Below are 21,945 nucleotides of genomic sequence, written 5' to 3' on the forward strand. Positions count from 1 at the left end.
CATCTGCAGCAATGATGTTATATTCAGAAAGCAGTCAAGTATGATGAGATTTTTGGATGGCTAGCTTATATGCCTATAAACAACTTCCATAAGTGGTTTATTTTATCAATGTGTCTAGAGTTTTTAAGACAGGATTTGGGATTTCTTCTGAACAAATAACACATATATTAAAAATTCTAAAATCATATATAATAAGTCACCTTAAGTCAAGATATATAAAACCCCTTACTGGAGGGAAATGTTGTTCTGCTTGCTTTGGTACTCCTTCCCAAGTCAAAAGTTACACTTAAAAGGGAATTTAATGCCATGGCAAATTCTCTTAAGTTGGTGTATATTCCTGTAAGAAGTGATGTTTGCATTGGTTGCCAGGGTCTTGGCTCATAAATGACTATTCCTGTTCTTGACATCAATGGGCGTTAGACATCCAGTTCTTGGACCTTGCACATGTATTGGTTTAGCAGAGTAACAAGTAGCTTCAATTCTAAACAACAGCAAGCTCTTCTATCTAGGGATCACCATCACAGACATGCTTAAGTACAAACATTAAAAATTATTATTCCCACATTTTCCTCCCAGTTCCTATGAAATAGTCTGTTACAATGTACCGTGTTTTGCAGGGTTATGCCTGTGCTGCCAAAATATACTGTTCTTCTTATGCTTGTCTTTAAATAGAACCAGAAATACAATCAACTTTGAGCATCAGATGGAAATCCCTGTTGTCATCAAATTCAACTCTCACTTTTACATCTTGATCTGATTTGTAAGTAGTTAGAGAAGATGCTGTGAGGGTAAAAAGGTGTGGAAACTTCACTTAGTAGATTGTTCTTCTCAGGCATATTGCCAGGAAAGTTGAATTTGATAAAATTAATACATACAAAAACATAGATATGGAAGGAACAGACTGCAAAACTGGAGCCAAAGAAAGAAGAAACTAGGATGAATAAATTCACAACTACATCACTTACATGGCAGTTTAGGAATACATGTGTTCTTGACTGGTTAATTTATTCCTGAGCATTAGACTTAGAAGTAGCAGATGGAGATAGATATCCCAAAAGAAAAAAAAAATATCCTTGACTTTTTGAAGTTATTTTAGGCTTTATTTTTTTTAAGATGCCTTTTTTTGTAAATAGTACTTGATGTGATTTTAAGGAAAAGCATTGGAACACAGAGGAATGAGATACAGCTGTCTCGGTGTTGTGCTTGGTTATAGTAACAAGCAATGAACTTTTCAAACAGACAAAGCTTGTTTGTGTTGGTGGCAGCAGATTAGACTTCCTATAAGGGGAGTCAGAAAATGCAAACGTGAAAATGTCAAGTGGAGTCATTTTGTGTGCAAATTACTCAAGCTACTGCTGTTGCTTGTATATGGATACATTCTTTTTAAGTCTTGCAGCTGTGAGCTCCAGTTAAATAAATACCTTTCAGAGAAACCTCACAGACCTGCAATTGCTTAAAAAACATCTCTCACTCTCTAAATATCTCTATGTCTAATGTTGTATTAACACTGTCAGGAGAAGCCAACAGCTGTTAAGTGTTGAATGGTAACTCACTTCAATGCTATGGCAAGTTTCAGAGAGAGAGGAACCATGCTTGTCAGATTATCACGTGCACATTTGAGAAGTGTCAGGGCTCTAAGCTGCTTGCATCTGAAAGATCGTCAGAGAGCCAGACAGAGGGCCTTGGGTTAAAGACTTGAACAATGTCCCGCAAACTTCCAGCCTCAAGGGACAAGAAGTCTGACATCATAAAAATTAATCAGAGAAAATGGATGCAGTAAAAGGTCAAATTAAATTGCTTTGTGGTTAGAAAGATTGACTGGCTAATTCTCACTGACAATAGTAATGTCTCCCCCTGCTCTTTACATCTATATTCCTCCCTTGTCTCCTTTTAATTTTTAGTGCTATTCTAGTAACCCTATGGCAGGAACATTTAAAGGAGAATAGAGCTGCCAGGTCTGATTTTGCTACCATTATCCTAAAGAAGATAAAACTTTACAGTGCAAGGAGCTTCAGCAAGTAAAGATGAATGATTACCTTACTCTAGTGTAGCAAAACAAAGGCCCTTTGGAAGCACACTGAATGTATCATTTAATCTTTTTAGATTCATAACTGACCATATAAGATAGTATCTTTTTATATCTTTTGAATGTATTGATTTGTCTATCAGTATACCTATAAGAACCTTCTATATCCGAGCACTTCCTACTCTTTAAGGGAATTATCAGCTTTCCCTGCTAGACTGCTGAGACAGAATAATTATTCCCACTTTGTATATGTAGAGAGAAGTCTCAGGAACTGTGCTAGTGGCACAAAAGCATGCAAAAATTCTATGGCAGTGTAACTGTGGAGGATTTCTATCCTGCCTGTTTTGCACTAGCTTATACCCTTAACCAGTGAAGAAAATTCAGGCATCAGATGAGAGCTTGTACCCATTAGAGGCAGCAGTGCAGAAGAAGCAGAATAAGAACATCTGTGGTATTTCAGTGCTTGATAAAAGGTTTAAGCATTTGCTAACAGCTGCCCTTTGTGGTTTTCTTTTTTTAGAAAAAGAGCTGTTGGAGAGCAATTTTGTTTCAGCTTACACTAGAGACAAGGTATGATTCTAAGATAATATAGCAGAGAAAGCTATAACATCAGACCCACTCCTGAACAAATATATAGACAAGTGTAGCATCTAGTTGGGCAATTTCTGTTTTTTCTTTAGCTCGTGAATGAGTAGGTCACTATTATCTAGTAGATTGGAGCCCTGGTTTTCTTTAGCTTCAGATGCACTGTACTCAGCTGCTCCTTTTAGAGAGTGGTGTTAAGGGAGCACACTTACATTCCCTTTTCCCCTTTCTAGGCCATCCAACACATCCACTGCTCATGGCCAGGGCTGCAGGTTTAGCTCTACACTGGTAACACCAGAGAAAACTGCAAAATACAAGCTCCAGATTTTGTGCAGTTCCTATGGAGACCATGATACATTAGGATATTTTTATTGTGGATTAAAGATTATATTGGCTTTGCCATTATTAATATTTCTCTGTGCTTTTATGTCATCTCTGCAAGGGCTATGGAAAGAACATTTCATTCAGACTTGGTAATGGAAAGGGTTGATTAATCCCAGCACTTGGAAACAAATAATCCAAGTTAGTAATCTGGAACATTAAATCAAATTCAGTATTTGCAAAGGAAGCTTAACAGTTCGTCTTTTCTTGTTCTCCATGTTTCCTTCCTTCCGTCTTGTGACTTACATTATAGCCCCTGCAATTGATTTGAAGTTTTGCAGCTGCTAAGATTACTTGGCTTCAGTTTAACAGCAAATGTCATCAACCCAAATCTGGGTTTCAAGTGATCTTTCTTTCCATTTCCCATTTCTTTTCAAATTGATTAGTCGCCAGTTTAGGGGATTTTCTAAAGCTACCCTGAGACTGGTTCTCTGTGCCAGGGCTCTTCAGCCTGTTTTGTCAGAGGAAAATCCTGAACAAAAGCTAATAGGCATGCCAGAAACATGTGAAGGGTGGGAGAGGGTTTGAGTATCAAAACTCTGTCTTGAGGGGCCCTTGTATAGTGCAGGACAGAGTCAGAGAGAAAGAAGCATCGTCTTGGTGCAGAAAGCAGCTGGGCTGGACATGGTGGGGAGGAGACAGTGCAGTGGGATGAAAAGGGATAACTGAGCTTTTTGTATCAGAGTATTTTTAACTGTGTACTCTTCAGGAATGGTGCCTCCACTAAGTACATTTTGTGCACACATAGTGTGAAATTGCATTTTCAATTACATAGGTCCACCCAGGCTCTTTGGGGAAGTGGAAAGGAGAGCTGTTCGACTTCAGGACTGTAGGATCATGCTAACAGCTGAGCTGTTTCCTTTCCCAAACTAAACTCACCCATAGTGCTGAGGTATCACCACCAATACCTCATGCCATGAAGATATGTTCTAAATGTCTGAGGTGCATGCAAACCCAACACACTGAAGCACTGGAGTCAATGATTAATACTTGAAAATTTTATTTTAAAACTGATTCTGGAAGTGGAAGACCATTTGTAACATGAACTTTCATCACCTATTTTAATTTCTTTCTTAGTTTCAATGCTTGAACCTTTAAATGGACAGTGGCTGATGCTGAATCATAGAATCATGGAATGGTTTGGGTTGGAAGGGACCTTAAAGATCATCTTGTTCCAATACCCTGTCTGTGGGCAAGGACATCTTCCACTAGAGCAGGTAACTCAGAGCCCCATCCAACCCAGCCTTAAACACTTCTGGGGATGGGGCATCCGCAACTTCTCTGGGTAACCCTTTTCTGAAGTTAAAATTTACTGTTTAAATCACAGTGTTTAAAAACTACTTGCAGCCTCACAAGCAGCCCACAGGTATGTGCGCACCTGTTTATACTGCAATATCTACCTAAGCACCTGAGGGCCTACCTGTCTTCTTAGTCACTGACTATCTGTGTTGAAGACAGGAATACTTCATGAGATGAACCAGCATGATCCTTTTCATCTATTGCCTATGAATTATCCACAGTGCAGCAACTGCACTTCCCATCAATGGGTTTTCTGAAGCTTTACATTTCTATAACATTGGCAAGCTTTAGATGCAAAATTAACAGGCAGCATCAACAAAGCAGAATGTATTTACCCAGCTGATAAGAATCTTTTCCTGATATTAGAGCTGTGAGCTATGAAAGCCGTTTCATGACAAAATACAGCTGGGAACTGCATTTTGTCTTGTATCAAAACATTTTTTTTATGTGTAGATGAATAATGGAAAGCAGATAAGAGAGTGATCACGTGCTGATTTTTTTATGCAGTGTTTCAAAGTTGAAATGTTTCATAAAAACTCTTTTGCTAATGATGTGAGAGACCCATTTACATTACAGCAAATTGATAAATGGATTGTGCAGTGCTTTTCTTAGACATGCTTGTTGCCTCTTTTTCTCTCTTCTGTTTGTTTGGGGTTTTTCTCCAACACACAGCTATATACTTCATAATTCACATAAAATATGCCAACTGTATATCCAAATCATCTAGGGAAACACCATGCAACCAAGCATCACAGCTCACTTCACACTGACAGATGCTGATGGCTTCCTGCACAGGAGTACCTAGTATAGATCTAGCAGGATTTTCTCTAGGATTACCTATTTAGTTTTGTTTCTCATTTTCTCCTTAAAATCACAAAAGGATCCTTGGAAATCAGTGGGAATCTACCAAACCCAATCTATATTCTTCTTGTTCTAATTTGTGTGACCTGCTGCTAAAAGAATGCCCTTATAAAAGTCCTATTTTTTTTGATCTTTTTGATGCAATCCAGTCAGTGTCCAGCTCAGTGAAGAAGAAAAAAAAAAAGGGAAAGATCTCCAGCAATACAGTGTCCTTTTTACATGCTTAAGCAAACTGGATTCAGTGCAGTAGCAGGCAGTGGCTTTCATGTATGCTAATCCACGCACTCAAGATATTCAGTGGATATTCACACAGTGTGATATTCACTCAAGATGTTCACTGGTGGCCTAATTCTGCACTACTTGTATTATCAGCAGGACTATAATGATCTGTGAAGGGGCAATGCTGAGGGTTTTTCTAATTTTTAACTGCTGCATTATCTCAGTGAGAACACTCTTCAGGTATTGAGCTCCTGTCTTTTATCTGTGCCTTAGTGCTGTGTAATGAATGGCTTTAGCCAGGTCTGGATTTAGCACAGCGAAGTTGTTAAGTGAGAGCGGAAAGGTGCTAAGTGAGCCTCCAAGAAGGAGTCAAACGGTGCCCCTGCACAGTTCAGCACCTCCTCTGCATGCTATTGTAGCGGCTTTAATCTTACCTAATACGGATAAAAACACTGATGGAATCTGGGCTGCGGCGACTTCCCTGCGTTGAACAAATCCTGTTGATAACACTGCATATGTATTTACAGCTGACCTCTGCTAAACGAGAACCTGGCTGTCTAGAGGAAGCTACTCTGTGCTGCAGTCAAGTGAAACACATAGGAAAAAAAATCCAGCAAGATACTTAAACCTCTAAATCAATGGAGTAAATACCTGAGTATGATTGCAAGTGGAGGAATGGAGTGGTTTTTTTTTGTTCTTTTGAACTGGAGCTAAACACATTAGTTTGAATAAAGCTGGAGTAATCCTGCAATGCCTTGTAATGAGAATCCTCCCTCAAAGTTATGATGCCACCCTACTTACTCTGGAGAGATAATAACCAAGGAGAGAGAAACAAAGCTAAACAACAGAATATATTTAAAATTAGGTGTGAGCTTCCAATCTTCAAAGTGGGGAAAAGAAAACTGGTACTGATTTTACTTTCAGGTGGTGCCTTTCTCTTCCCGTAGTAATAGTACTGTCATTATAGAGGATTTCACTTGTTCAAAGTGTTTCCATTAATTAATGATTCTTACAAACCCCAAGTGAAGAAGCAGCAAGTAAATTGATGCCTTTTCCTGGTCTTAAAATCAAGAATCAAACACAGTTAGAAGGGAAAAAGGGATTTTATCTCGGTATTTATTTTAAGGATCCTTAGGTGCACTACGTCCAGGTGGAATGCACCTCAATGCACACTGCAGTGCACACCCCCAAAAGATCTGGTATAACATTATAGGTCTTACTAATTAGCATATCTATCAAATAGAGAGACTCTAGTGAGCCGCCCTCCTCAAGGAACCTTCCCCTGGATGGTTCTATCTTAGTTTACAAAATGTGTTCTGGAGAGAACCTTGGTGTCTGGGGCATTCTGATCCCTAACTATGAGACTTCTAAGATGTTTAGTCTCCTAGCTTGACAAAATAAGTCTAAGAATGTAGGCAAAAAACCACTGAGAATACAAAAAGCTATAAAAGGGGTATATAAAAGGGGTATAAAAGAAAAGGCAAAAAATCATTATGGCGTCAACTAATACCTGCCTTTTAAATAAAGGAAAATGAGACTTGCAGCACGGTCCTGGATGTTTAAACTGTCTAGTACATTACTTAGCCTCAGCAACACTCTCCACACAGATTTGGATGTTTCTCTTTTGTTGTAGTGTTTTTTTCATTTCTGTCTGAAAATGCTTACTGCTGGCCAACAGAAAAAAAATTAGTTTGACACCCATTTTTCCAAGTGGATGACCCATACAAGCTAGTGATCACTGTGATTGTTTAAACTAATCTTTCAATGTGAATAATCAATCAGCCTGGCTTGCACATATGGCAGTGACTGAACCACTTCTATGCTGCAGATTCGTGGGTGTTCAGTGGGGGTATAGGCTTTTGTAATCTGCTAATGGAAATTTTATCTTCTGGAGAAGTTTCTCTTTGGAAGAATAATTGCATATTTTTCCCTCTGTTTCTCTCTCTCATACACACACACATACATAATCATGTGTATAGTTATATATTATTTTTTTGTATGATTCCTATATCTATAGGTTTTGCACAGATACTGGGAGTGGGCTTTTGCAGTATTACGTATTGAGCTAATGCTCTCATTCTGATACACACTTCTGTGGGTGGTGATTTAGCCCCGTGACTATGAATTCTTGTGAAATGGACATTTGTTTTGGATTACATCTTCTTATCCTAAGATAAACAACTATTACATTTGTATTGTTTTGTTCTAACAGATGAGTCTACACTAACAGACCCATAACTGTTAATTTGCAGATGTGAGAATTCAGCAGAGCAAAGTTTGATTTATTTGCTTGCCCAGTGCTGTGTTCTATAATTAACTTTGGCTTCCTTTCACATGGGACAAAAAACATACCACGTTCCATGGGGAATCATCCAAGTGTGTTGAATTCAGATGTAGTACATAAGTCCCTTTTAATTTAATTTTTTTCCTACACCCATTATTATTTAGCCTCTCTCACTTACTTAGAAAAACTTGCCAAGGTAGAATATATTTTTGAAGGGTAGAGATGTGTGCTTAGAAACCAGGTTTCAGATATCCAAATTCTTTCTCCTTTCTTTTCATGGAGTGAGAAAAGAAATAATGATGTGCTAAAGGTTCTTGTGATGTCCACAGTCTCTAAAGTTATATGGAGGCGATGATGAAATGTACAGCCTGTTAAGGAGAACTGGTGGAATATACATGCAGTTCAAAGATTTCAGATTTTAACAGATATGAGTGCTATCTTAGGCTCAGGGTAATCAAGTCTAAGTTGTATGGACCCTGCTGTCCTTAATTTTTTAACAAATGCCGAGGCAAATATTCTGTCAGAATCTGGGATGAAGTCTTTGAACAAAGTATAATACTTTGTAGGTCAGAGATGGTAATCAGATTGAGAAAGCAACTAAAATGTAAAATCTTGGTCCTGCACATGAAAGGGACCACATAGGTTTACACAATTGCTATAAAAACATACCCGGGGTCTAAGCAAACATTCCGTTCTTCATTAACCGTGACAACAGAATGTTTCCTAAGTTACCCCAGAAAGCAGAGATCCCAGGTACTAGAGGAAGCTTCTAAGTGCTGAATGGTTTTTATGTAATTTTTATGTGAGATTTAGAAAAATTTCTTAAAAAATTTTCTTAAATTTCTTAAAAAAATAAAGTTTTGGAGGTGGTTAGCACTTAAAACAAGATGGAAGGGTTATTTAATCAATTTCTCAAATAACCTGTAATTAAAGGAATATTCTGACAAGTACATCCTCTCTGCTGCCTATCACATTACTGGTAATTGGCTGCGGTCCACAGAGAAACCAATTTTATGCAAGTCATAATTGCTTCAGTGTTTTTTGTTCTGAACTGAAATGATGAACCAGAACTGCTGTCCTTCTAGATGACAAGGTGCAGCTGATGCACCAGAGCTTTACCTGTATTAAATAATAACACTGTTTTTACTAATCAGCAAAGTCCAAAAGTGTGTTATCTTACGCTTGGCAAGTTTAGGTACCTGCCCCTACACCACGGGATGTCAGAGCATATGGCTGAGATCATGTGAACCTAAGAACAGACCACTTACGTTTACAGACAGATGTTTCCACTGTTACCTTTTTCTTCCGTGAAGGGTTTTAGGTCTTTCAGCAGCAAGGTCCTTCCTTTTTTTTCTTATTAAACTTTGCTTTACTCCCGGAAAACTGAATAGAGAGATTAAAGAGGTCACGCCTTTGCAGAATTAATCAGACACATTTGATTGGGCTGCTGCCTTTAGAAATTCATGACAAGTTTTTAACTTGTATTTTGTTTTAAAAATCAAGTCCCTCAACACACTTTACAACTCTTCCATTAATGAAACACAGACACACACAGACACAGACACAGACACACACAGAGACATGCACAATAACCCTTCTCAAATTTTAAAGGTGAATTTTTGGTAATTGGCTTTCTGTCCATCTGTCACTAAAATTGCTGTGCAGTATATTCATAACTTGTATTTCTTTGCAGAATGGCCTTCTTTAGAAATACACACTGGGACTGGAAGGAAGGAATACATCATTCTTTAAAAACATCCTCAGAGGCAAAACAACTGTCTTTCTGGATTTAGGCTGTGAGAAATGGAACCACTTATTCTATCTCTTTAACAATAAAAGTTTTGTTTAATTCCATTCTATTTATACTGGAGAAACTGAATATTGGATCTTGGTCTGATTTTCCATTTTGGTCTTTACAGTGGACTTATGTGGGTGACAAGGGACTATAGACATAAATTGTGATCCAGGTACTCCTGTGAATTTTAGTATTTCACGCTTGCCCACTTTTTATCACTGTCTGTGTCAGTTACTGCAGTTGAGGTAATAAAATTTTATGATTATCTATTGATATAGCAAAGGTCCATCTACTTCAACATGCCGTGTCAGTCACTGGTAGCACCAAAAGAACATGGCAAGCCTATAGTGGTATTTCCATGGACAGTTTTCTCACTCTCTAGCTGTGTGTTGCTCAGAAGGTTCCTGAGTTATGAGTAACAGCTTTCTATTTATATTTAACAGCCCTCAGTGGATTCTTGTGCTAATGATCTGTATGTGGAGTTACTCTTGGCCTGCACCTCCATGCCAGTCTTTTGGATGTTGATACATCAAGTCCACTTGCACTAGGAAGGGAGCAAGTCGCGGTGGAAGTTTAAGAGAAAAGAAACACTTCTTGTTGACTACCCACAGAAAACTAGGGAAACTTTAGCCCTTAAAATTATTATTAAATACACTGTGATTTGAGCACATTTCCCATTAATTCTCTGCTACCTCTGGAAGTTCATTTTACTATTTCAATGTTAAAAGTGCACAGTTGAATTTCAGCAGCTCTCTATCAAACTAGCTGCAAACAGAAGGAAAAGATCCCACACAGGACTGAAAACTCAGGACACAAAAATCAACACCTTTCTTTTTCAAATCCTTTTGAATTTTTTCCTATAAAGGGTTTTTATTTAAATGTGACCACAAACAGAACTGAAATGGGAGACATATACAGGTGTGAGAAACAGAAATGGGTTTTTTTTCCAGACATAAATTCCTCTACTTACTCCAGATATAGACAATTCCATATTTTATTTTCCTCTGTTGTGATCTGTCCTTGCAGATTTTGCTTTAATCCAAGAATTATAGCATCTAAACCTTCTCACATGGAATGCAGGGAGACAAAGCTCTAATGGCTATGAGATCCTTACTGAGCATTTCTGATCCCTGCTCAGATGCAAATCACTAAATCACACTAGTGATAAATGCTGATATTTTATTTTCAGCCACTGGAAACTCTTGTACTTTTAATTTGTGCGGTTAGTTTTGTTTTGGTTTGATTTTTGGTATTTGGTGGTTTGGTTTTTTGTGGGGGTTTTTGTTGTTTGGGGTTTGTTTTTTTTTTTTTTTTTTTGCATGTTGTAAACATGCATTTTGCCTGCTCTGAATACTAAAGAGTTAAAGATGCATAACTCAGCTTTACTCTCTCATTCATTCTGGTGAAAAAACCTTTGAAACGTCACATGAAGGAGAAGCTTGTCATCCTGCTCTAAATTCTCTTCTAAGAGCTAAATGCTGTCACTTACAAACACCAGTCATCCAGACCACTGTTCATCCATTTTGCAATTAAGCAATAGCAATCAGCAAGGTGTTGCTGTCCCAGCCTGAGAGCAGCTAGGGAAGACTAATCCTGCCTTCCAGCTGCTTCAGGAAAGCCCACCTGCTGCGCTGTACTTCACCCTACCTCAGAGGCACTTCAGGAAGGAAAATGCTGTATTGCACTCCGTCTCAAACTCTCTTGCTTCCTCCTGTCCATCTGTGCTGGGGATCTGCAGCAAACCTGCAGAGCCCTTTTCCTCGATGTGCAGCAAACAACCACGTAAATAGCTGATAAGGCAGGAATCCCTTTGTGGCCTAATCTGTTAATTAGAATCATTAATTATAGGGCTACTGATTAATTAATTGGGAGTGATCTAGCCCAGCAGAATTCAGTCTCCAGCTAAGATTTTATAGCAGAGATTCTGATGGATGAAATCAAAATAGTCTTTCTCACAATTCATAAAGCATCAATCCTCTCAATTTAATAAAATACATGCAAACTGAGAATATCACTGCAAATATAAAGCGGTGTCTATATAATAATCTTAAAAATGTTGTATTAGAAAGTTTTTCATGTTAGCTGTTTCACCAACAATTGTCCTGGGTCAGTTATACTATTGCCCGTCACCACTTCTTTATTAGCTGATGTGTTTTACTGTAATTCCCTAATTTCTAGAGTTCCATCTTTCTTGTAAGCTATTCACAAAACACAGCTCCAACTGACACTGGTATCAGGCTGCTATTACTTTTATGATGTTGCATTTGCACAGGAAAGATCTCCATTTGTTTTTATTTTCATCCTACTCCCAGATTTTAGTTTCATTTTACTCCTGAAATGCTTACAAGTCTCTAGGATTTTTCAAGAATGCAGAGCCTGAAAGCTCAGTGCTAAGAGTCCTAGACGTTGCTCTTGTGTTTACAGAAAGCTTTTCAGCCTTCTCTTGTATTAGTCAATGCTTTTCTTAAGCTGCTTGGCCTTGTCCATACTGAAGCCTTCTTTAACACATTCAGCCATCCAACTTTGGGAGTTTTTAAGTGTTAAAAGTTAGGGACTAATATTAATCTCTCCTCTATGAGAAGGGACAATGGTTAATTGATCTTGACAAAGGTGATAACAGCTACCTGAAAAACTTAGATTCATTCAAGTAAACTCTCTTGTGTGCTTTAAAAGCTATTTGGAAGAGTGTTTAGTATTTGATATAACCTTGAAGTACAAAAGGACAATCATCACTGTGGTCTATTTTTTATTTTAACCTGATCTAACACCAGCCTGGCCTAACTTGGATGCTGGATCCTTTTTTGAGCAGCTGTTTGGACTATATGATTTCTGGAAGTCCCTTCTAATCTTGATTATTGCATTATACTACCCATTTTGATTTTGCATGAATACGATGACATTAATTGCATGAAGCCTATTTGTGATGCAGAGTAGTCTGAGCTCAAAGTTGAAGACAGAAGCAAGCATTATTGCTACAACAAAAGATGACTCCTTTTTCTCCACTGACTCTTTTGTTCTGCTAAAAAATAGGGCCATTTCTGTTATCTGTTCACTTTGAAGGTGATCCCATGAATGCAAGTAGAAAATCTGTGGAAGAAATGAACACTGACATGAACAAGGATGGCAAGGCAATCTGGCCTGACAGCTTTTTGCAGTTGTAGTTATTTTTTTGTGGCTAAGTATGTACAAACCAACTCTGTTTTCTACATGTGTGGCCATTTATAAGTACTTGATCAATTTTTTTTCAGAAAAAATCAGATTTTAGATGGTTAGCAAAAGAGTCATATTGAATGCTCACGGTTTATAGCATGTGAGTGGTCAGTCAAATAAGAGGGGGTAGATTCTGCTCCCCAGAAGAATGCATCTGTATTTTCTCTGTATTGCTAATGGTGGAACTTAAGTATTAACAAGTAACTAAATAGTTCCAAAATTAACATTATCCTGATAATATGTGTAAAATCAAAATGAGTGTGTAACATTTTCAGAACTATTTCACAAATTGACAACAAATAAAAGCATTCTTCCAAATAATGACCAACTGATCTCTTTTTTTGCATTTGTTGAGTATTTCCTGATTACTTTTTGATTTATTTAACCAGCTCTTTAGGAATTCTTAAAAACATTTTCCAGAAAATACTGTCAACACTTCTTTGTGCATTTAGGCTCAGCCCCATAAGCTCAACATCTGCAGCTCTTTAGAGTAAAAATCTTTAATACCGTTGTCCTCCACAAAGATACACAGTTTATGTCATGACTGCAACGGGTGTCTGTACTTTAATCTTCTTGTTGGGTTTATGGTTCACATAGAATAAGTAATGGGCAAATATAAGCATGTCAGACAAGAACAGTTTATGAGAAACACAAAACCTTTAAGAGCATTGCACTCACTTGAGAGAACATCATAAATGAAAAAAAACCTAGTATATAGAATACTGTTAATAGAATTGCAAACAGAAATGTTTAAAGCACATTTAAGTGCCAGTTTCCAAGATCTGTTTATATCAACATTACCATGCCTTTTTATGTCTGGTATTTCACTTGAATCTTCTTCACAGATTTTGCTACTTGCTGCAGATTACACTAAGTAGGCAATGAGGGTCAAAGTTTAAAAACTTTCTCAGCTGCTTTTCTCTTCTCCTAACATTTTTCATGTAATATGATTGAGAAGTTTGATGTTGCCTTTGTACTTGAACTGAGAGACCCCGTGTTTTTTCCCAGGGCCCTTATTTTCAGAGCCCTGTTACAGTTTTGTTTCTTTTTTTTTTTTTCCAGGGTACTATTTATGATTCTCCTCTTAATGGAGAAAATACAAGAGTAGAGGGGTGCCTTTCTGAGTATAGAAGTAATATGGAATCACTTCTCCAAAGGTTAAGGGTGATTCAAATTGTCAAAATGTGACTGAGTGAGTCTATGTGCCTTTGTAGGTTTCGGAGGGGAAGAGGAGAATTTCAGGGAGGGAAGATAGCAGGGCTGGAGATGGTAACAGGACTTTTTTTCTCATGACAAAGTAAGAGTGCAGAAAGGATACATGCTCAGTTGTAGAAGCACAGAAATGCTCTTTGCTCCCATGCTCTACATATGAAATAAACCTATTGAAAGCTCAGATCTGCACCTTAATGGACAAATAATATGCTATGATATTTACTTCTGAGTGCCCAGCTGCTGATGGATGTGTTTGTTAATATTTCTGAGAGTGCATCTAAGAGCCATGTGTATAGAATACAATCCAAGGAAACAAAATCATTTTTGGCAGACCTCATTGCAGTCTGATGTATGCTCATAATATTAAATCTACTTAGTTACTTTCATTAATAAATAGACTACGTGCTTGATTTTTAAAAGTTACATGATAAATTAAATAGCATTATCTGATTTGGAATTGCTCCTGATCTGTGACAGGTGGCATTAGTGTACAGGTGCTTGGGCTTTTTTTTTATATTGGGTTTTTGTCCTGAAAGGTTGCTATGGACATTTTGGGGGAAAAAATAGAGAATAGAGGAGAAGAAAATCGATTTATTTTCAATAAAAAATCGGGAGCACAGGTGTGTAATGACTGGTTTAATGGCAAAAGTATCTGTTTCAGAACATCTGTACTAACTTAAGGGAAAAATGGACCAGCTGGAAAAAATTAAATCAGCATGAATCATACATCCAAAAGGTCACTGATCTAAAAATATACATCCCAAGAAAAAGATAAAAAAATATGTATGCAATGTAAAATTGCCAAGTAAAAATTAAAATCCTTCTAAACATTCTAAACTTAGAACATTAATTAATTTGAAAGTAATGTGGGAAGAGGCAAAAAGCCACCCTGTGATGTCACTTTCATTATATGGGACACAGCTAAGGAGATAAAAGAAGATCATGCAGAGCCCAGGAGAAGATTAAGCCTCTTTATCTCTCTGTGGGAGGGGAGAGAGCATAAATACAGATAGTATTTCGTGTTCAGAGAAGACGCAGGAACTCCGAATGACTGAGTTTTAATGTGCACTTCTATCACTGAAGTGCACTGGAGCATAACAGGAGACACACACAGGTGCCGAGGATCATTAAGTCACTCCAGTCAGTCAAAATTATAAAGCTAACAAGTAAAACCAAGTCCCTCTTCTTAATAAAGTTCCAGATACAAATTTTGGAAGGAGGAGAAACAAAACAAAGTTTTGTTGGATGCTGTACCTTCTTGCCACAGCTTAACAAAAATGGAAAAATAAAGCGTAAGTATGTGGTAGGAAAGAAAATTCTGTGCAGGTACTTTTGAAGTCAGAGCCTTGTTAGCAAAGCCTAGTGTTGTTCCAAAAGCAGATTGTACAACATTTTGTCAAAAGTGGCTTGTATTTATGTGCATACCAGAAATTTTGAAAGGACACTAATTTGCCTTTCTTTTTCCTATGGTAAAATCTCATTACAACATCAAGCACTGGCAGAAGCAAGGACTGATATGCCACTTGCTGGCCAAACAAAGGTTGGACACAGGGCTCACAGGGAAATGACACATGCATTGTCCCATAAGACTTTTCCTAGAAAATATGGCTCTTGTTTAATTTTAACAGTAAACAACCCCTTATTCTTTTCTTAGCCATCCAATTACAGCAGAAGGGGCAGATGGGCTCATACTAAGTTGTTGTCAATAATATGCCATTAAATTCAAGGGAATATGACTGATTTGCCCTAATACCTCTAGCAGGCCCAGAATATTTACAGAAATGTTTGATAATTTTTCTTCTTTCTGCCAGTTGCTTTGGTTCTGTTTTAAAATCTCCTGTACATGCATCTCCCTCTCTCTACCTCTCCTTTCTTTGCTTCTCATAATATCATGTTGTGGGGGCACCTTTTGTGTAATACCACTTCTTAATTGCAAAGGTCCTTAATGGGTTTACTGAGTTTCTCTTTTTTTCTTGGAGCGTCAATTTCTGCTTGATGTCAGGGGATATCCTTCTTCTTCTGGTAAGTTTAGTGACTTCATTACTTTGCTTGTATTTATTTTTAGTTTTTTTTCAAAGAGAGCTAGGAGGACACATAGAAGGAGGAACTATTGCCATAAAAACTCTTTGGGGTGATAGAGATTAAGGGACTTTGCACCACTTTCTAAGGATGGATAAATTCCAAGCTTATTTAATTTCGCCTGGCAGTCCTTTTCACTGCCTCATCTCCTTGACGTGGGCTATCAACACAATTGTAAATCTGAGATTAGACCGGGTGGTGAATCACTGCACCAGCAAGCAGAAAGCAAAATAGAAGCAGAAGGTCAAGCAGAGGACAGTTGCTTTATAAAGAACGAGGATGATGATGGAGTACACCAGAAAACTGAATGGAGGAGCTATAGAAGGAAAATTGAAAATATCATTTTTTCGAGATTACCAAAGGCTCAATTTAGCAGCTCCTTCAGTGAGGTTGTGGTAGTAGACATTTACATATTTGGTGAAGGCTGAGAAGATGGATTCGGATTAATAAGGGTTGAGTGATAATTATATGTAATGGAAGTTTACCCTGTCAATTAATCCATAAGAATGAAACAGTGTTTTAAGAAATAAAGCAAATTAGCCTAATTATGTACAAGCATATGTGTTATTGTTTCTGTTTGTTGATACAGCTATCATTGGCAGGAGTCCTCCCTCAAGTGACTTTCTGAACAACATTCTCAAACAGGCACATTTTGTTGTAGGCATTATCATGTAAAACAAATATAAATGTTGATTTCCTAATTGTTTAGAGTATTTACTGCAAAGTTTCTAAAACATGGAAGACCAGTGTGATATGATTGTTCTTATCATCCCCTCTACTCTCTATAACAGGCATTTGAGAGTTATGAAAAATCCAAAGCCAAGCCAATTATGCAAACAACTAGACAAAGCAGCATGCTGTGCAATTATGACTGACTATTAAAGAAATCTTTACTGACTTTTTGAGCTCTTTTAATTGTGCAAGGCATTCAAATCAGCAGTCCTTAGTGCTGGGAATCAGGCCCAGCCAGCATGGGTTTATGAAAGGCAGGTCCTGCTTGACCAGCCTGATCTCGTGCTGTATCAAGGTGACCCGTTTGGTGGATGAGGGGAAGGCTGTGGGTGTGGTCTACTCAGATTTTAGTAAAGCCTTTGACACTGCTTCCCAAAGCAATCTCCTGAAGAATCTGGCTGCTCACAGCTTGGACGGGTGCATGGTTCTCTGGGTAAAAAACTGGCTGGATGGCTGGGCCCAGAGAGTGGTGGTGAATGAAGTTACATCCAGTCACAGGGGGCGTCCCTCAGGACACAGTGCTGGGGCCAGCCCTGTTTGATGTATTTATCAGTGACCTGGATGAGGGCATCAAGTGCACCCTCAGTCAGTTCACAGATGACACCAAGCTGGGTGGGACTGTTGATTTGATGGAGGGTTGGAAGGCTCCACAGAGAGATCTGGACAGGCTGGATTGATGGGCCAAGGCCAATTGTGTGAGTTTCAACAAGGCCAAGTGCTGGGTCTACATGCCTGGGCATGCAGGGCTACAGGCCTGGGCAGAGTGGCTCCAAAGCTGCCCAGTGGAAAAGGACCTGGGGGAGCTGGTCAACAGCAGCTGAACATGAGCCAGCTGTGCCCAGGTGGCCAAGAAGGCCAATGGCATCCTGGCCTGTATCAGCAATGGTGTGGCCAGCAGCACCAGGGCAGTGACTGTCCCCCTGTTCTTGGCACTGGTGAGGCTGTACCTTGAATCTTGTGTTCAGTTTTGGGCTGCTCACTACAAGAAAGCGATTGAGGTGCAGAGAAGGGTAATGGAGCCAGTGAAGGGTCTGGAGCACAAGTCCTGTGAGGAGTGGCTGAGGGAGCTGGGGATGTTTAGCCTGGAGAAAAGGAGACTCGGGGAGACCTTATCACTCTCTACAACTGCCTGAAGGAAGGTTGTACTTGAGGTGAGGGTTGGTCTCTTCCCCCAGGTAACAAGTGACAGGATGAGAGGAAACAGCCTGAAGTGGTGTCAGAGGAGGTTTAGATTGGATATTAAGAAACATTTCTTCACCAAAAGGGAAGTCAGAACTGAAATAGGCTGTGCAGGGAAGTGGTGGAATCATCATCTGGAAGTGCTCATAGGCCTGTGGATGGGACACTTGGGGACAAGTGAATATGGTGGTCCTGGGTTAATGGTTGGCCTTGATGATCTTAGAGGTCTTTTACAACCTAAACAATTCTATGGTTCTAGACAATGAGGTCCCACATGGTCATGAAACAAGAAATAGTGAGCAATTTCTTGCTGTTTCCTTCAGTATAAAATACAATGAGCATCTGATTGAATTATTTAACTCTTCAAAGCAAACTCATTAATTTAGTTTCTTGGAAACTTCCCAAAAATTTGTAGAACTTCTTACCACAACTTGTGGATGCTAAAATTTTACAGGGTTTTGAAAAGGAGCAGCACAAATTACTGGAAAATCAAAGACAATGAAATACGTGAAAGCCTCTGACTTAGGAAGTCCCGAGGCTGGGAGGGTGTTCTGGAGAAGTGCCACCACTTGCCTGGTCTCCTTTTTTACTCTTCTCTCAGCATCTGTTGCTGACCACTGCCAGAAAAGTATGAGGCTGGTTAGACCTTTTGTCTGAGCCAGCGTAACTGTTCTTCTGTCCCTATATGCTCAGAGGCACAGTGTGGTGAGCTGAGCTGGGTTATGGAACACACTTTTGCCTCTTCCAAAATTCTTTCAAATCTCCCTGTGGTTCCTGTTGCCACAGTCCTGGCACACCTGACTGACAATCTGTTCCCATGCAGGGTTTATCCACCCCAATCTCAGCCTTTGGTAAGTGTCTTGGACAGACAGAGCCAAAGTTTGGATATGAAAGAAGAGGGAGGCTGTGCCTCCATATGGCTGTGAGGATACTGTGCTATGCCAGAGCAGATTGAGCCCATGTAGCAGTACTGTGGGAGGATTATATCCACTGTACACTTCCTGGCCTTTCTTGCCCCAAGTGAATCAACATCTGGGCTGAGGGCTGCAAAATGAGCAATCTCCATCTGCTGTCACCAGTGTCTCTGTGCCAGAGGGCATTTCAACCTTCCAGAAATTTGGGATCACTGGTGATTTTCCTGGATTTTTAGTGCTGTATAACATGGCACATTCTTTAACACTAGCTTCCTGCTGCTCTCTTGTGCTGTGCTGAGCATCAAATGTGTAGGACATCTTGCCCTTTTCATGCACTGCCATCATCACCTACTCCACCCTGTGTCCAGCACAGCTCCACTGGCTACCTTTGGAGCAGGGCCTGTGGGGGGTTTCGTATGTGAGCAGGCTCTGCTATGTGACTTAAGTCTCTGGGGTCCTATTTCTGGTTGAGTGACTGAACAGAAACATAAAGGTATCACAGCAATCTACAACAGAAATGTGAATGTCAAAGAATGGGAAAAACATGGTGGGCTACAAAAATGTGAATTACGAGAATTTGAACCTGAACTCCTTGTTGACATCTCACAGTATGCTTCAGGATGTCCCTGAGGAACTGGGCTTGGCAGAGTGGTTAGGGCCAATAGAAAGTATGTATATCATGTTTTTTTCCAAAATCGACTTTTAAATGGAGGGCATTTGGCACTGGCAAAGGCAGTTCAGCAAGTATGTATCTGTCCTTCCAGTGCAATGTGTACAAGCTGTGTAATCAGCTCCAAGTTCTGCCAGAAGAACTTTCTGTTGTAGACATGACCTCAGTCCTTTACAGCAAGAAACACAGTCTAATATTTGTGCAACAAAACTATGTGTGCAAAAATCTCTCCTGCAACTGTACAGGCATGTGAGCCTAAATAACCAGTTAGATGTGATCTAACTGTTCACACAATCCCAAGAACTGTGCACATACACAAACCACAATCTACTTAGTTATAACCATGCTTTCTTGCACGTAATATTCTGAAATTTTTGGAGGAAGCTACTGTGGCAGGGCATATCACCCCTCTCCCCACCACAGGTGGCCAGTGTGGATAGGAGAGATAATCCAAGTGGGCAAGGCCCAGCGGGTGTCATCTCCTGGCACCAAAAGGTCTGCCAGCTTAACCAAGAATCAACATCTTGATATGGAGAACAGATGTGGGAAGAGACAAAAAAAAAACATAGGTGACCCAAAGCCCTGCTTTACCCTATGTAAAATACTACAGATTATCACGGAGGCAGAAGTCTCCTACACACACCCTGAGAAGCCTTCTACCCACACGCCCTGAAAGCGTGTGAGGCGGCTCCCCGGAGCCTGGATGCAGGTTCTGTGGTTACTTTCCTGGGAATTGAGGGAAAGGGTTTCAATGTGTGCTCCATCAGGAATTGGATGGTAAGAAACACTGGATTCTAAGTTACATTGTTTCTTCCCTAGTTGTAAAATAATAGTACCTTTAACCCTGTGTGTATAATACTAGTATTATATAAATAGTCTGTTTTAAGACTTACGTCTGTTAGTTTTGTGTCTATTAAATAAATAATCCATTCTATAATCGACTGAATCAGCCATTATTAAAGAATTTAGGAATCGGAGTAGGTCTTGGGGTGCTGGCCACCTCAATACAGCTACTGCCTGCTGCCAGAGGCCTGGGCAAAAGGCAGGGACTTATTTAAACCCACATCATCCATTCATAACAGCTACATTTACCTTTTTATTTCTGTCTTATTTTTCTTCCTCAAGAAAGGGGTAGTTTTTCTCTGCCTTCAGTAACACTCTGGCCATTTAGTAAAAAAGTATTACATGTTCATGCTGTTTTTATTATTTGTGACAAATGTATGATACTATTTCATTATGTAGATTATTACAAAGATTTCTGGTTTTCAAAAAATTTCCTCCTGAATTCTGCGTTCATTCTGTTAAGCAGCAGTTTACCATGAGTTATAGGTACTGCCTCATGCACATGGTATGAAGTCTTTTTAGCTGATTAAAAAAGACTAAAGTGGAAAACCATTTAATCAACATGAGTACTAAATTTAAATGGAGAAAGTACTTTTTGATCAGAAGAGATATCATGTACCTCCCTCCTGTGATTAGAAGAAGAGACATGTCTTTGCCACTAGCTGACTTGTGTGTGTCACTTGTGTTGCCAGCAGCAGTAGTTTCATGTGCTGATTCTAATGAGTCGCGACATGTATTGTTAATTATTCTGACATGAATTTTTCTTTTGGACAGGCATTGTACATAGCATTAATAAAGTGCCGGGCAAATACTTTGCTGTATTACTGTTTTCAAAGAAAGTTGTTCCGCAGAAAATATATTGAAAAGCAGCTCCATGTTAGGAATGCAGTTTCAGCTCTATATTAGGATGAGCATGTCATCATAATTATTTTGGGGTAACTTGGGAATGTGCAATAGGGTAACATACACGGAAATGACACACTGAAAATCCATTTATGAAAACAGAGGATTGGTATCAGAGTGATATAAATACATACCAGACAAATGACTTTGGTTTTTATTACACAAAGCTACAGATGAAGTCAAAATAATGAAGACATGCATTTGAGAAAGTGAGTTTAAGCAGGCAATAGGATGCCTTCAGTCTGCTGGTGTATGATCAAACAACTTTAATCAGCAGCCCATCTCCTTTGGCATGTAGAAATGAAATGCCACTTGAAAAAAAAACCCAACAAAACACAAAACAGAAAAAATACCATCAGCAAGGTTATTTATGGAACTTAATGTAAAATGATAGCTTTTCATTTCCCACTGAAAGGAACATAATGTGTCTTAAGATCATGTTGAGTCTCTAACTACAATCTTTTAGAGTGGTGCTGGGAGCTGTTTTTCCTGACTGGAACAATTTTCTCTTGAAAGTCAGAAGCCACTGCTTTTATCATGCTTTCAGTATTCTTGGTTGATACCATACAAAATGTGGCTGCCCTGGATAGCTAAAAGGAGAATGGAAGGCTTTTCTTTTTATGTAAGCTGTAACATCAGGGAATACCCTCTCCAACACATACTGTTGCCTCGTGGGTAGGCAGTGTACATCTCTGGAGAAAAAATAAATTAATTCAATAGAAAGTAAACTGTAGTCCTTTTTTTAAACACATA

The sequence above is a fragment of the Corvus kubaryi genome, unplaced genomic scaffold, assembly GCF_017639235.1.
Source record: "Corvus kubaryi isolate FWS band 111438036 unplaced genomic scaffold, C.kubaryi_AGA036_p1.0 71, whole genome shotgun sequence".
Classification (NCBI taxonomy): domain Eukaryota; kingdom Metazoa; phylum Chordata; class Aves; order Passeriformes; family Corvidae; genus Corvus; species Corvus kubaryi.